This window comes from Carcharhinus amblyrhynchos, chromosome 1 (genome assembly GCF_965287045.1).
Source record: "Carcharhinus amblyrhynchos chromosome 1, sCarAmb.v2.hapA, whole genome shotgun sequence".
In the NCBI taxonomy this organism is placed as follows: Eukaryota; Metazoa; Chordata; class Chondrichthyes; order Carcharhiniformes; family Carcharhinidae; genus Carcharhinus; species Carcharhinus amblyrhynchos.
Window position 1 is genome coordinate 176,447,470 of NC_137324.1, and position 15,524 is coordinate 176,462,993.

At 46.5% G+C, this 15,524-nt stretch overlaps 1 long non-coding RNA gene across 1 annotated transcript in view; it reads left to right on the forward strand.

Moving 5' to 3' along the window:
* Nucleotides 1-7,972: 7,972 nt before the first annotated feature.
* LOC145350860 (uncharacterized) overlaps nucleotides 7,973-15,524 on the forward strand; it is a 73,808-nt gene continuing 66,256 nt past the window's right edge. The window contains exon 1 of the long non-coding RNA XR_013888254.1: nucleotides 7,973-8,130. This is a non-coding gene — a long non-coding RNA (uncharacterized LOC145350860). The remainder of the gene's footprint in view (nucleotides 8,131-15,524) is intronic.

Genomic DNA, 15,524 nt, shown 5'->3' on the forward strand with positions numbered 1-15,524 from the left:
ACTCCGAAATGATCAGCTTCTTCCCTTGAGACTGGCCAGCTTGTGCTGGACAGTTGGTTACCCATAAGCACCGGATAAGCCATCATCGACAGACCACCCCCCACCCTCCCCACCTCCACCGTCCAGGAACACCAGAGTCCCATCATCGACAGACCACCCCCCACCCTTCCCACCTCCACCACCCATGAACACCAGAGTCCCATCATTCACAGACCATCCCCTCACCCCCCACCATGCATGAAGACTAGAGTCCCATCATGAACAGACTACCACCCCTCTAACCAACACCCCCACCCCCCCAACCAAACTTCAAATCGTCAGCAGTTTGTTTAGAATCTATTCGGCCCATCAGCCTTCAATACCATTATTCCAACAAAACTCACCTCCAAGCTCCGTGACCTGGGCCTCGGCTCCTCCCTCTGGGATCCTGAACTACCTAACCCACAGACCACAATCAGTAAGGAAAGGCAACTTCACCTCCTCCTCGATCATCCTCAACGACGGTGCCCCACAAGGCTGTGTCCTCAGCCTCCTACTATACTCCTTATACACCTATGACCGTGTGGGATGAAGTAAAAATGTTGAAAGCTTCAAGTTTTTAGGTGTCCATCTCACCAAGAACCTGTCCTGGTCCCCCCCCACGCTAGTACTTTAGTTAAGAAAGCCCCACCAATGCTTTACTTTCTCAGAAGACTAAGGAAATTTGGCATGTCAGCTACAACTCTCACCAACTTTCAGATGCACCATAGAAAGCATTCTTTCTGGTTGTATCACAGCTTGGTATGGGCTCCTGCTCTGCCCAAGACCACAAGGAACAACAAAAGGTCCTGAATGTAGCCCAATTCATCAGGCAAACTAGCCTCCCATTCATTGACTCTGTCTACATTTCTCACTGCCTCAGTAAAACAGCCAACATAATTAAGGACCTCACGCACCCCAGACATCCTCTCTCCCATCTTCCTCCATCAGGAAAAAGATATACAGGTCTGAGGTCACGTACCAATTGACTCAAGAACAACTTCTTCCCTGCTGCTGTCAGACTTTTGAATGGACCTACCTCGCATTAAGTTAATCTTTCTCTACACCCTAGCTAGGACTGTAACACTACATTCTGCACTCTCTTGTTTCATTCTCTATGAACAGTATGCTTTGTCTGTATAGTGCTCAAGAAGCAATACTTTTCACTGTGTATAATACATCTGACAATAATAAATCAAATCAAAAACAACAATCCCACCCAGACCCTGTCTGCATTACCCCACTTATTTACCCTGTTAGTCCCCCTGACACCAAAGGGTAATTTAGCACGGCCAATCAACCTAACCCACACATCTTTGGGAGGAAACCCATACAGACACGGGGAGAATGTGTAAACTCCACACAGACAGTCACCGAGGTCAGAATCAAACTTGGGCCCCTGACATTGGTTCTAACCATTGTGCCACCGTGCCATGATGTGGAGATGCCGGTGTTGGACTGGGGTAAACCGTGCCAACACAGAGGTAACGCAGGTAGATTTTTTTGGGTGAGAAATTAATCATTTTGTTGATTTCTCCTGGTGCTAAACAACAATCCAATGACCATGGTAGACAGCTATTGGCAACTTGGATAATTGCGTTTAACATATTTACATCTGTTGCTCCCGGAGACTGGTTTTAACCTTTAGAAAATAATTAAGTCTCACGGTCCAACAGTTGTTATTGGAATATGTTTTCATTATCGCGCGGCTATGGTTAATGTACATGAAACTGTGATTAAAACCCTGGAACTCGAGGCGGGGAAACATTCCAAACAGTGACTTACGGCTAAAATATTCACAAAGGTGTTTACATTCTTATACAGCTCCAATTTTATGTGTGAACTTGTGAAAAAGTCATTGTTGCCCTGGGAGCAATTGATCTTTCACTTCTTTCATGTGAGTTCTAAGTGATAGCAACACAACACAGCTATGGAAGATCAGAGAGTGCCCATGGGACACACAGCGGGGGAGCATGAACAATGAGCCAAATATGGAACAGGTTATCAGGGAAATGGGACAAAATGGGTTATTGAGAGAAAGTGGGGCAATTTGGGCTATTGAGGAAATGGGACAATTTGAGTTATTGGGGTACAATTGCTCAGTGGTTAGCACTGCTGCCTTACAACGCCAGCAACCCAGGTTCGATTCCCGGTCTTGGGTCACTGTCTGTGCGGAGTCTGCACATTCTCCCCGTGTCTGCATGTGATTCCCCCCACAATTTGAAAGACGTGCTGGTTCAGTCCATTGGCCATGTTAAATTCTCCCTCAGTGTACCCGAACAGGCACCGGAGTGTGGCAACTAGGGGATTTTCACAGTAACTTCATTGCAGTGTTAATGTAAGCCTACTTTTGACACTAATAAATAAGCTAAACTTCAATAAAATGGAACATTATAGGTTATTAAGGGAAATGGGACATTATTTGTTATCCAGGAGATGGAGCAACACAGATTATCGGGAGAAATAGAGCAGTACAGGGGTTACTTGTGGAGATGGGACAATGCGGCTGGAATTCTCCGACCTCGCCCATGGTTGGGATTCTCCGGTCCTGACGCAGAGAATGAAGATTTGGCTGAGTGCCAAATTCTCCATCCTTGCTGGCAGCGGTGGTGGGGCAGGTAAGACGGGCAACCTATGGGTTACTGGAGGGACTGGGATAATACAGATGATCAAGATTATGGTATATGGGACTCCATTAGCTATCAGCGCAATACATGACCCCATTTGGTCAGACCCCGTTTGGAATATTGTGAGGAGTTTTGGACCACATATCTAAGGAAGGATGTGCTGGCCTTGGAAAGGGTCCAGAGGAGGTTGGCAAGAATGATCCCTGGAATGAAGAGCTTGTCCTATGAGAAACGGTTGAGGACTCTGGGTCTGTACTCATTGGAGTTTAAAAAGATCAAGGGGGATCTTATTGAAACTTACAGGATACTGCGAGGCCTGGATAGAGTGGACATGGAGAAGATCTTTCCACTAGTAGGAAAAATGAGAACCAGTGGTCACAACCTCAGGCTAAAGGGATGATCCTTTAAAACAGAGATGAGGAGGAATTCCTTCAGCCAGAGAATGATGAATCTGTGGAACTCTTTGCCGCAGAAGGCTGTGGAGGACAGGTCATTGAGTGTCTTTAAGACAGAAATGGATAGGTTCTTGATTAATAAGGGGATCAGGGGTTATGGGGGAAAGGTAGGAGAATGGGGATGAGAAAAAATATCAGCCATGATTGAATGGCAGAGCAGACTCGATGGGCCGAGTGGCCTAATTCTGCTCCAATGTCTTACAGTCTTTAGGACAGTATGAATGATGAGGGAGATCCCATGAAAAGCCAGAAGCAGGACTACACTCAGGGAGCCAATTCAAGGCTGCAGACAAAAGGCGCTAGGATTAACTTTTCCATGTTCAGTGCTCACGGTATTCACTACATGTCTCATTTATCCCATTGACTCCAGAATGTGGAAGTGCTGCAATATTCTAGCATCACAAAGAAAGAAGTAGCCACAGCGGCTGGACTGCACAAGCGAAGAAATATTAGAAAGGTGTCAATTTTTTGCAATCACTGTCAGCATTTCAGCCCAGCTTTGTCAAGTGCAGGCTGACAAGACTGGATTTGTTAATGCTGTTGTGCTTCAAGGTAAGGCCAGCGAATGAGAAATCAGCCAAAGGGCATTCATTATTTTCAATATGTATCTCCACCGAGACAGCACAATGTGCAGAAAAACAGCGTTTATTATTTACACAGCTTTAACTGTTTATGTAGCGTTAACCAAATGGCTCACTAAGTCACAGTACCCAGCGCGGAGCTGGGGGAGGCCCAATGGGTGGCTCACCTCCCTCTCTGCGTTCAAGACCTACTCCAGAACTTCCTTACCATGGAGCTACCCAGCCCACTACTGCGGGCAAACTGGCATCAGTGTGGGTGCCGACCTCAGGTAGACAGGGAGGGTTAGTGGCAGGGAGGATGCCAAGCTGTAAAACAGCACGGTGGCACAGTGGTTAGCATTGCTGCCTCACAGCGCCAGGGACTTGGGTTCGATTCCCAACTCCGGTCACTACCTGTGTGGAGTTTGCACATTCTCCCTGTGTCTGCATGGGCTTCCTCTGGGTACTATCGTTTCCTCAAATAGTCCAAAGGTGTGCGGCTAAGGTGGATTGGCCATTGTACTTTAGCGTCCAAAGGATATGTAGGGTTACAGGATAAACCTGGGTAAGAGTCAGCGCAGACTCGATGGGCTGAATGGCCTCCTTCTGCACTGTATGGGTTCTACAATTCTATGATTCTAAGGAGGCAGCTCAACATCACCTTCCCAAGGGTATTTAGGCCATTGGGGCACAGGAGGCAGCCATCTGGCCATGTAATCCATGTCAGCTCCCTGTAAAACAATCCAGTTATTCCCATTCCCCTGCTCTGCCCCTTCGACCTGCAAATTTATTTCCCTCAAGTACCCATCACATTTCCTTTCAAAACCACTGATCCTCCCCATTTTCACAACCATCGTGGGCAGCAGGTTCCAGCTCATCACCTCTCGCTGCGTAAAAACACTCTTCCTCCCATTCCCCACTGAATGTCCTGCTCAAAGCCTTCAATCTGTGCCCTTTGCTCCTTGTAGCATCAGCAAGTGGGAACAGCAACTTCCTCATCTAAACTCTTATCAAATCTCTCCTCAAAACCCTTCACTCCTGATGCAGATGTGGTGGAAGTCTGGAGCTTTCTTTCCCGAGCGCTAATCGATGCTGGGTCAATTGTTCATTGTAAATCTGAAACTCTGTTAACCTTTGTGTATTAAAGGATATGAAGGTCAGACAGGTATTGAATCAGTCCATGGGTTAATTGAATGACAGAGCTTGCTCAAGGGGCTTTATTGACTCTGCCTACACTTCCTGCTGCCTTGACAAAGCAGCCAGCATAATTAAGGACCCCACGCGCCCCGGACATTCTCTCTTCCACTGTCTTCCTTCGGGAAAAAGATACAAAAGTCTGAGGTCACGTACCAACCAATTCAAGAACAGCTTCTTCCCTGTTGCTGTCAGATTTTTGAATGGACTTACCTCGCATTAAGTTGATCTTTCTCTATACCCTAGCTATGACTGTAACACTACATTCTGCACTCTCTCCTTTCCTTCTCTATGAATGGTATACTTTGTCTGTATAGTGCGCAAGAAACAATACTTTTCACTGTATGTTAATACATGTGACAATAATAAATCAAATCAAATCAAATGTGTTTCCCTTCTGCCCAACGTTTCCTATACTATATCTGGCTATTCAGAAGTCTGTTAACTTTGACCCTACACCCAAATAAACGAGCTTTGAAAGAATGAAGAATTAACAATAATTTTTGAGCTCCTAACAATGGGCGCAAGGGGCTTCCTCAGTTAGTGATGCTGAATGCTGATTTCTATTGGTTCATTTTCACTTAACAACTCTTTAGTGTGTTTGTTCATAGATCTTTGAAGGTGGAAAGGAAGGTAAATAGGGTGGTGAAAAAGGCATGAGGCAGACTCGCCTCCATCAATTGGGCTATAGATTACAAAAGCAGAGAGGTCATGATGTCGTCACATTATAGGAAGGACGTGATGCACACAGAGGAGATCCACCAGGATGCTGCCTGGGATGGAACATTTAAGTTATAAAGAGAGGTTGGATAGGCTTGGGTTGTTTTCATTGGAGCAGAGAAGACTGAGGGGCGACCTGATCGAGGTGTACAAGATTACAAGAGGCACGGACAGGGGGGATTGGGAGCAGCTGTTCCCCTTAGTTGAAGGGTCAGTTGTGAGGGAATACAAGTTAAAAGTGAGGGGTGGGATGTTTGGTGGGGATTTGAGGAAAAACATTTTTACCAGAGGGTGGTGAGGGTCTGGAATGTGCTGCCTTGGAGGGTGGCGGAGGCGGGATGTCTCACAGCCTTTAAAAAGTACCTGGATGAGTACTTGGTACATCATCACATTCAAGGCTATGGGCCAAGTGCTGGGAAATGGGATAAGGTGGGCAGGTCAGGGCCTTCCATGTGTTAGTGTAGACTCAATGGGCCGAAGGGCCTCTTCTGCACTGTCCTACTCTGTGATTCTCAAAGTCCAGAAAGACTTAAGCGAACCACAGCAGCACTACTTCACAGAAGTCTATTAACAAATGAGTTGTCCCCAGCTGAGAATTTCGCGTAATGGGAGCAACAGTTGGGAATTATTAAATGCAAGGGAGTAAAACTGTTTTACAAGGTCAGGGGGAGAAAGCTGGTCACTGGCTCAGAGATTAGAATTTGCCAGCTGTTGCTCTCTGACTGATCCTGTGGGCAGGATGAGCAACTGAAGTCTCAGGTGTAGAGTCAGCTAGATTGGTTGGTTAGAGAACGGTGTTTAATATCATTGACAGTGTGGGTTCATTCCCCTTACTGACTTTGGTAATTCTTGGGTTCTGCTTTTTCCCTGTACCCCGCTGTGTGATATCTTAACACGACTGGAAGATTATGAGGGATATGGAGAGAAACTATTCAAAATTTCTTTAATCACAGACATTCAAGAAATAACAAGAATTTTCCTCCTTGTAGGTCAGGTTTACCGTCTGTGATTAAGTGGGTAGCGTACTTGCCTTTTGAGTTAGAAGGGTGGCATGGTGGCACCCAGGTTAACACTGCTGCCTCCCAGTGCCAGGGACCCGGTTCAATTCTGGCCCTGGGTCACTGTCTGTATGGAGTTTGCACATTCTCCCCGTGTCTGTATGGGTTTCCTCCGGATGCTCCAGTTTCCTCCCACAGTCCAAAGATGTGTTGGTTAGGTGGATTGGCCGTGCTAAATTGACAATTAGTGTTCAAAGAACTGTAGGTTATGTGGATTAGCCACTGTAAATGTGCAGGGTTACGGGGAAAGATTAGGGGTTGGGCCGAGGCAACATGTGGCTCTTGTACCCGAGGAGAAAGATGGAACCCCCAGAGAATACATCAACCCTGTCTCACTGCTTGCTCAAGAACCTGGTGTGGAGACGTGGGTGTTCCTCAAGAGTTCAGAAATCTCTGGGGCAATTGACTTTTGTGAATGACTTTTGGTTCTGGCCAGAGAACGGTCAGAGAATTTTGACTATTAACTCTATTTCATTCCTTCTCTCTCTCTACAGAAGCTTCCAGAATAGGGGAGGTCGTGGCCTAGTGATATCATTGCTAAACATGAATCCAGAAACTCAACTAATATCCTGGGGACCCGGGTTCGAATCTCACCACGGCAAATTGTGGAATTTGAATTCAATAAAATATCTGGAATTAAGAATCTACTGATGACCATGAAACCATTGATGATTGTCGGAAAAACCCATCGGGTTCACTAATGTCCTTTAGGGAAGGAAATCCACTGTCCTTACCCAGTCTGGCCTAGGTGTGACTCCAGAGCCACAGCAATGTGGTTGACTCTCAACTGCCCTCCAAGGGCCACCAGGGATGGGCAATAAATGCTGGCCAGCCAGCGATGATGTGGAGATGCTGGCATTGGGTAAACACAGTAAAAAGTCTCACCACACCAGGTTAAAGTCAAATAGGTTTATTTGGTAGTAAACGCCACTAGCTTTCGGAGCACTGCTCCTTCGTCAGGTGAGTGGGGAGTTCTGATCACAAACAGAGCGTATAAAGGCACACACACAGTTTACAGAATACTGATTAGAATGTGAGTCTTTACAGCTAATCAAGACTTAAAGATGCGGACAATGTGAGTGGAGATAGCATTAAGCACAGGTTAAAGAGATGTGTATTGTCTCCAGACAGGACAGTAAGTGAGATGTAGCAAGCCCAGGCAAGTCATGGGGGTTACAGATAGTGTGACATGAACCCAAGATCCAGTGATGCCCATCACCCATGAGTGAATAATAAAAAACTAATGTGATATTGTACATGTGTGCCTACGTGTATGATGTTTCTCTTTTGTTTTCACTCGTAGCTGGACTCAAGAGCCGGGTTGGAAGGCATGTGGTAACGTGGCCCCTTTAAGGGACAACCCTTCATGGACCACATGATTGGACTGGACCCAATGGAGCAGCGGTGTGGAAAGCTGGGCCAATTGGGATTGAGAATGCATTCCTGGGACAGGGAGGACCTCAATCCAGCTGGAGCCAGGGAGGAGAAGAGAGTAAATGTGAGTAATTTTTCTGTCAGACTCTTAGCATGTATTATAGTTAATACAGTTTAATAAACCCTTCTTGTTGTTGGAGCCACATCAAGTTGCCTCCAGTTAGTGCAGTAAATAATCATTCAGCAACCACCAGCCAGCAAAAAAAACAAGCAATAAAATCAACTAAAATAGTCCTTTTGTTATAAAACTTGAGTCATCATGAGAGGAGATCCAGCCGTGTTATAAATGATTTTATTGTGTGATTTAATTAACAAGCTCGTAACAGTATCACCTCAGAGCGAAGGAATTATATTCTTTTAATGGTCCCAGTTGTATAATGGAAAATCTCTTCCATACGTTCTGCACCGGGGCCTACAGATGGAGAACGAGGTCTATTGTGCTAGATTTCAGAACAATCAAGAGTAAACTCAGTGAGTGGAATTTTCCCATTTGTCCCACTCGGCATGGGAATGGTAACAGGCGGAACAGGACCGTGCAAAAGTTGGGTGGAATTTTCCAATCTTGGAGCGAGCCTGGCTGGAAAATTCTACCCAATACCACCATGCAAGCATACCTAGTGATTTCAGCATATTTGAATACTGTCACCAACTCTCATAGTGATTCCATCCCACAACATATATTCAATGACCTTTCCACACTCTGCATGAAATAGTCTCTAAGGCTTTATTTGATTTGATTTATTTTTGTCACGTATCAGCATGCGGTGAAAAGTATTGTTTCTTGCGTGCTATACCGTTCATAGAGAAGGAAAGGAGAGCGTGCAGAATGTAGTGTTACAGTCAGAGCTAGGGTGTAGAGAAAGATCAACTTAATGCAAGGTAGGTCCGTTCAAAACTCTGATGGCCGCAGAGAAGAAACTGTTCTTGAGTCAGTTGGTATATGACCACAGACTTTTGTACCTTTTTCCTGACAGAAGAAGGTGGAAGAGAGAATGCCCGGGGAGGGGGGCGAGTGGGGACCTTAATTATACTGGCTGCTTTTCCGAGGCAGTGGGAAGTGTTGACAGAGTCAATGGATGGGAGGCTGGTTTGCATGATGATTTGGGCTGCGTTCATGACCTTTTGTAATTCCTTGCGGTCTTGGGCAGAGCAGGAGCCCATACCAAGCTGTGATACAATCAGAAAGAATGCTTTCTATGGTGCATCTGTAAAAGCTGGTGAGAGTCGTAGCAGACATGCCAAATTTAACTTAGTCTTGTGAGAAAGTAGAGGTACTTTTCACTCATAGCTGGACTTGGTGGGCTTTCTTAAATACAGTGTCACATCTGTTACAAATTATGAATTGACTGATAACTGTGAAACCACCGTCAATTGTCAGAAAAACCAATCTAGTCCATTAATGTCCTTTAGGGAAGGAAATCTGCTGTCCTTACCTGGCCTGGCCTTCATGTGACTCCAGAACCACAGCAATGTGGTTGACTCTCAACTGACCTCTGAACAAGGGCAAATAGGGATGGGCAATAAATGGTGGCCAGCCAATGACACCCATGTCCCACGAATGAATAAAAAAAAGAACGGTATGCTTTGTCTGTACAGCACACAAGAAACAACACTTTTCACTGTGACAATAATAAATCAAATCATTTGTTTCCTAATGTTCTAGTGTGGCATTGGGATGTTTCGTAACATCAAAGATATAAGTTGTTGCTGTTATAAGTGTTGCTGTTATAAGTTGCCATATAAGTTGTTGCTGTTGTACAAATCACCTAAAGAATATGATGCGGAGATGCTGGCGTTGGACTGGGGTGGACGCAGTAAGAAATCTCACAACACCAGGTTAAAGTCCAACAGGTTTATTCGGTAGCACAAGCTTTCAGAGCGCTGTCCTTCATCAGGTGACTGAAGAGTTGGGTTCACAAACAGGGCGTATATAGGCACAGGCTCAATTTACAAGATAATGGTTGGAATGCGAGTCTTAACAGATAATCAGGTCTTTAGAGGTACAGACAATGAGAGGGTTAAGCACAGGTTAAAGAGATGTAAGTGCTCCAAGGCCTTCACGACACATTGACAGCACAGAATCGCCAAGCAGAGACTGATAGCCAAGTTCCGCACGTGGTCTCAACCGGGATCTTGGGTTCATGCCACAATATCTGTAACCCCCACAACTTGCCTGGGCTTGCAAAATCTCACTAACTGTCCCGACTTGAGACAATTCGTAGCTCTTTAACCTGAGATTATCTCTCTGTCTCCCACTCGCATTGTCTGCACCTGTAAAGACCTGTTAAGACTCGCATTCCAACCATTATCTTGTAAACTGAGAGTGTGCCTATATATGTCCCGTTTGTGAACCTAACTCTTTACCCACCTGACGAAGGAGCAGCGCGCCGAAAGCTGGTGCTACCAAGTAAACCTGTTGGACTTTAACCTGGTGTTGTGACTGTACCTAAAAAGTAGGAAGTGGAGGCAATCCTGGGAGCGGTGGTCTCAGTGACTCCCCCTGTCACCAGCGCCAAGACGTGGGTGAACCTGCTGAAAGGATTAGAGCATCGCCAGTGATCAGCTCGCCCTGTCCATGCACAAACCTGGCCCCCACCCACCTTGCTCGATTATCTCCACCCCTTTTAGGTAAGATGACCTGATGCTGTTATCCCCGGAGAGAGGGAGGGAGAGAGAAAAACGGCTGATTAATGCAGGGGAGTCAAAGCGACAGCAACTGGTGATTGAAGAGGCCATTATAATTCAGTGAAAAATTGAATAAAGTAATGAAAAATTTAACACGTATTTGCTCCCTGCATAATAAGCTTTCAGGTGACTGTAAGAGAGACTGAGTGCTTGCAGGTAAAATTCGGTCAGTGTCTAATTAAAGCAAATGCAATTATATCTTTATGTTAGCGTGATAGGATTTCAGATGAAAATAGGCAGATTATTATACAGTTTCTGTTTGAAACTCGCTAGCCTGACATTTAAGAATCATTTAGCATTGTTGCCTTTAGTTCCATTAAGCAGTTGGCGATATTTGGTGTTGTGCTGAGAATAATACAGTCGATTTGCATTGGATAAATAATGTAACTGGAAAGTTGTGCAGTTTGGGTTTCATCGCTGTTCAGTTTACAGATCCACGTTCCAGCGTTTTATGGATTGCAACCTTTCAATAGTTTTCCATTCTTAATGAAACCCATGCCGGACCTTAACTGCTGTCCACATTGCAGGGTTGGTATTTTCAGGAACTCTAATACTTGTCTCTCACAATAATCCTTCCAACTTCAGAACCTGGCTGGAAACATTGATCTACGTTGAATTTACAACAGCCAAGGCTACGGGCCAAGTGCTGGTAAATGGGATTAGCTGAGATGGCAGGCGTTTCTCGGGGGTTGGTGCAGACTTAAGAACATAAGAAATAGGAGCAGGAGTAGGCCATCTCGCCCTTCGAGCCTGTCCCGCCATTCAATAAGATCATGGCTGATCTGAAGTGGATCAGTTCCACTTTCCCGCTTTCTCCCCATAACCCTTAATTCCCCTGCCTATCAGAAACCTATCTACCCATGACTTAAATATATTCAGCGAGGTAGCCTCCACCACTTCAACGGGCAGAGAATTCCAGAGACCTGATGTGCCGAAGGACCTCTTTTGCATTGTATGGCTCTATGCTTCTAAGAACACACAGAAGCAGCCATTCCATCCATCTCGGTACACCGAGGGAGCACTTATCATGGCCAATGTGCTGAATCAGTATGTCTTTCGGGCTGTGGGAGGAAACCAGAGCACCCGGAGGAAACCCACGCAGACACGGGGAGAACCTGCAGACTCCACACAGACAGTGAGCCAAACCGAGAATCGAACCCGGGGCCCTGGCGCTGTGAGGCAGCAGTGCTAACCACTGTGCCACCGTGGTGCTCCCAGGGAATACTGGGTAAAAGCTACACTTCTCTCACAGCTCAGGGGAGTGTCCAGGCCACCTGGTGTTGTAAATAATGGTACTTTGTTCAAGAAACACCTCCCAAAGGGAGAATTGCAGTGTAACTTACATCAAAAGATTCACCCAGAAGCCAAGCAAACTGATATTAATGAAGAGGGTAGAGAGTGAAGGTTACTCTACATGGGAAAAGCCATTCCGAATGATGTCTTTGAGCAACTTTTAGATATCATTCCCTGTACACAGAAGAAAGCCACAGCAATGCCAGGCAGCATTATATGTTTCTGATTTGACAAAGGAGTGCAAATTTAATTCAATAAGGGAGTCACACAACGCCAGGTTAAAGTCCAACGGGTTTATTTGATAGCACGAGCTTTTGGAGCACTGCTCCTGCATCACGAACCTTAACCTGGTATTGTGAGACATTTCACCATGTCCACCCCAGTCCAACATCTCCACATCACAACTTTAATTCAAGGGACTACAAAATGTCACAAATGTAGCCCAATCCATCACACCTCCCGTCTGCCTACACTTCCCGCTGTCTCGGAAAAGCAGCCGACATAATTAAGGATCCCACGCACCCTGCATATTCTCTCTTCCACCTTCTTCCGTCAGGAAAAAGGTACAAACGCTGGAGGTCACGTACCAACCGACTCAAGAACAGTTTCTTCCCATCAGACTTTTGAATGGACCTACCTCGCATTAAGTTGATCTTTCCCTACACCCTAGCTATGACTGTAACACTGCATTCTGCACTCTCTCCTTTCCTTCTCTGTGAACGGTATGCTTTGTCTGTATAGTGCACAAGAAACAATCCTTTTCACTGTGTGCTAATACAATAATAAATCAAATCAAATCATTACGAAAAATAAACAACCAGTGAGTAAGAGTGCTCAGGAGGAAGTCCCAGGTTTAACAGCTGCAGCGAGTATCACGAGGGCAGCCACTTGCTCACAACGTTTGAAAGTCTGGGCATTTTCGTGCGTATTTTTATCTTTCACAGGTCGCAATTAAAATATTTAATGCAGCAAAATCGCCGGAACATTCTGCATGAGAGGGTGCAGGAAATGATCCAGGATTAGCAGCGTGAAGGGAACGGGGGGAGCAGCTGGAAAGGGAATGTTGACTGGTTTTTGTGAAAAGGTCGGGGAGGTGTGGGCCTGATTGGACAGCACTCTCCAAAAGCCAGCACAGGCATGATGGACCGAATGACCTCCTGGTAGAGGCATCTCAGGGCGTCCCAAAGTGGCCTTCTGCCAATTGAACACTTTTGAATCATAGAATCCCTACAGTGCAGAAAGAGGCCAGTTGGCCCATCGAGCCTGTGCCAACAACAATCCCACCCAGGTCCTATCCCTGTAACCACAGGGATTTACCCTGCTAGCCCTCCTGATGCCAAAGGGCAATTTAGCATGGCCAATCCAACTAATCCACACATTGTTGGACTGTGGGAGGAACCCGGAGCACCCGGAGGAAACCCACGCAGACACGGGGAGAATTTACAAACTCCGCACAGATGGTGACCCGAGGTGGGAATTGAACCCGGGCCCCTGGCGCTATGAGGCAGCAGCGCTAACCACTGTGCCACCACCATCTTGAAGTATTAGTGAGTGTCGTAATACAGAAATAAAGAGCTGATTCTTCCAGGCCGGAATAACATTGGGTGGGGGAAGGGTGGGTGGGTGGGGGGATGGTATGGGTGGGTGGGTGGGGGAAGGGTGGGTGGGTGGGGGGATGGTATGGGGGGGGGGGGGGGGGTTGTCAAACAGCAGATACCACACTGATGTGAAGCTGACTAGTTCCCACTGACCAGCCTCACACCACTGAAACACTGCGAGCCTCATTGAGCAGGGCCAAAATGGACTTCCACCTTCACTGGGGTGCACATCCCTCCCTCTGGTTCTGCCAGCCAATCTGGTTGGACGGCAGCTCCATCAGTCCCGGCGATGCCAGGAGACCATCGTGGCTGCTACCGAGACTGGAATTCAGATGAATGAGGGTGAGGATTTCATGGAAACTTATATAATTCTAACAGGACCGGACAGGGTAGATGCAGGGAGGATGTTCCCGATGGTGGGGGGAGCCCAGAACAGGGGTCACAGTCTGAGGATTCAGGGTAGACCATTTAGGATGGAGGTGAGGAGATATTTCTTCACCCAAGGAGTGGTGAGCCTGTGGAATTCATTACCACAGGAAGTATGTGATGCCAAAGCATTGAATGTATTCAAGAGGTGGCTGGATATAGCACTTGAGACGAATGGGATCAAAGATTATGGGAGAAGAGTAAGATTAGGTTATTGAGCTGGATGATCAGCCATGTGAAAAACTCTGGTGCGTCCACACTTGGAGTACTGTGTGCAGTTCTGGTCCCCACATTATAGGAAGGATGTGGAGGCATTGGAGAGGGTGCAGAGGAGGTTTACCAGGATGTTGCCTGGTATGGAGGGAAGGTCCTATGAGGAGAGACTGAGGGATTTGGGGTTGTTTTTGTTAGAAAGAAGGCGGCTAAGAGGGGACCTTATTGAAACATATAAGATGATTAGAGGTTTAGATAGGGTGGACAGTGATAGCCTTTTTCCTCGGATGGAGAAAGCTAGCACGAGGGGGCATGGCTTTAAATTAAGGGGGGGTAGTTATAGGACGGATGTCAGGGGTAGGTTCTTTACCCAGAGGGTGGTGAGGGATTGGAATGCCCTGCCTGCTGCAGTTGTAGATGCGCCTAGTTTGGGGGCGTTTAAGAGATCCGTGGATAGGTTTATGGATGGAAAGGGATTGGTTTAGGTTAGTGGGTCGTTGCTTTTTTTTTTAATTGGTCGGCACAACATCGTGGGCCGAAGGGCCTGTTCTGCGCTGTAATGTTCTATGTTCTATGATTGTGATGAATGGCGGAGCAGGCTCGAAGGGCCAAATGGCCTCTTCCTGCTCCTATCTTCTATGTTTCTGTGAGACTGCAGCTGAAGTGAGTAGCTCGAATCCTAGGACCCCCAAAGCTAAGTCTGGGGTCTTGGGCCTGGAGGGTTTGGGAGTGTTAGGGACAGGAGCAGTGGTAGGGTGAGGGGACGGGGTGGTGTGGGGTGCGGAAGGATTAAGAGAAGGAGCAGGTTGGGGAGTTTGTTAAGGGGAAGTTGTCCCACCGTCAACAAAGTGCAGCTCCTGAGGAGCCCAGGGGAGGGTGGGAAGGTTGTAGGATGGGCCACTCACCCCCCCCCCCCCCCCCCCCACTTTTCCACACCCTCTTGAGGGAGACACACTCAGCTGGGGCACGGAAATCCAGCTTATGGTTTCCAGATCATCAGAGACTGGAAGCATGACTGAGATATGCTCCAGGAGAAAGGTGAAACAAAATGGCCAAGCCTGGCCTAATCTCCCAAAGTCCAATCCAACTCCCTTAAGCAAAGATCAAGTTTCACGTTCCTTTTTATGTACGAGCTGGTTCTGGAAATCCGAAATAAAAACAAAAAATACTGGAAATACTCAATAAGATGATAAGTGTTAGGAGTTGGAGTAGGTCATTCTTTTTATTTTATTGATTCATGAGC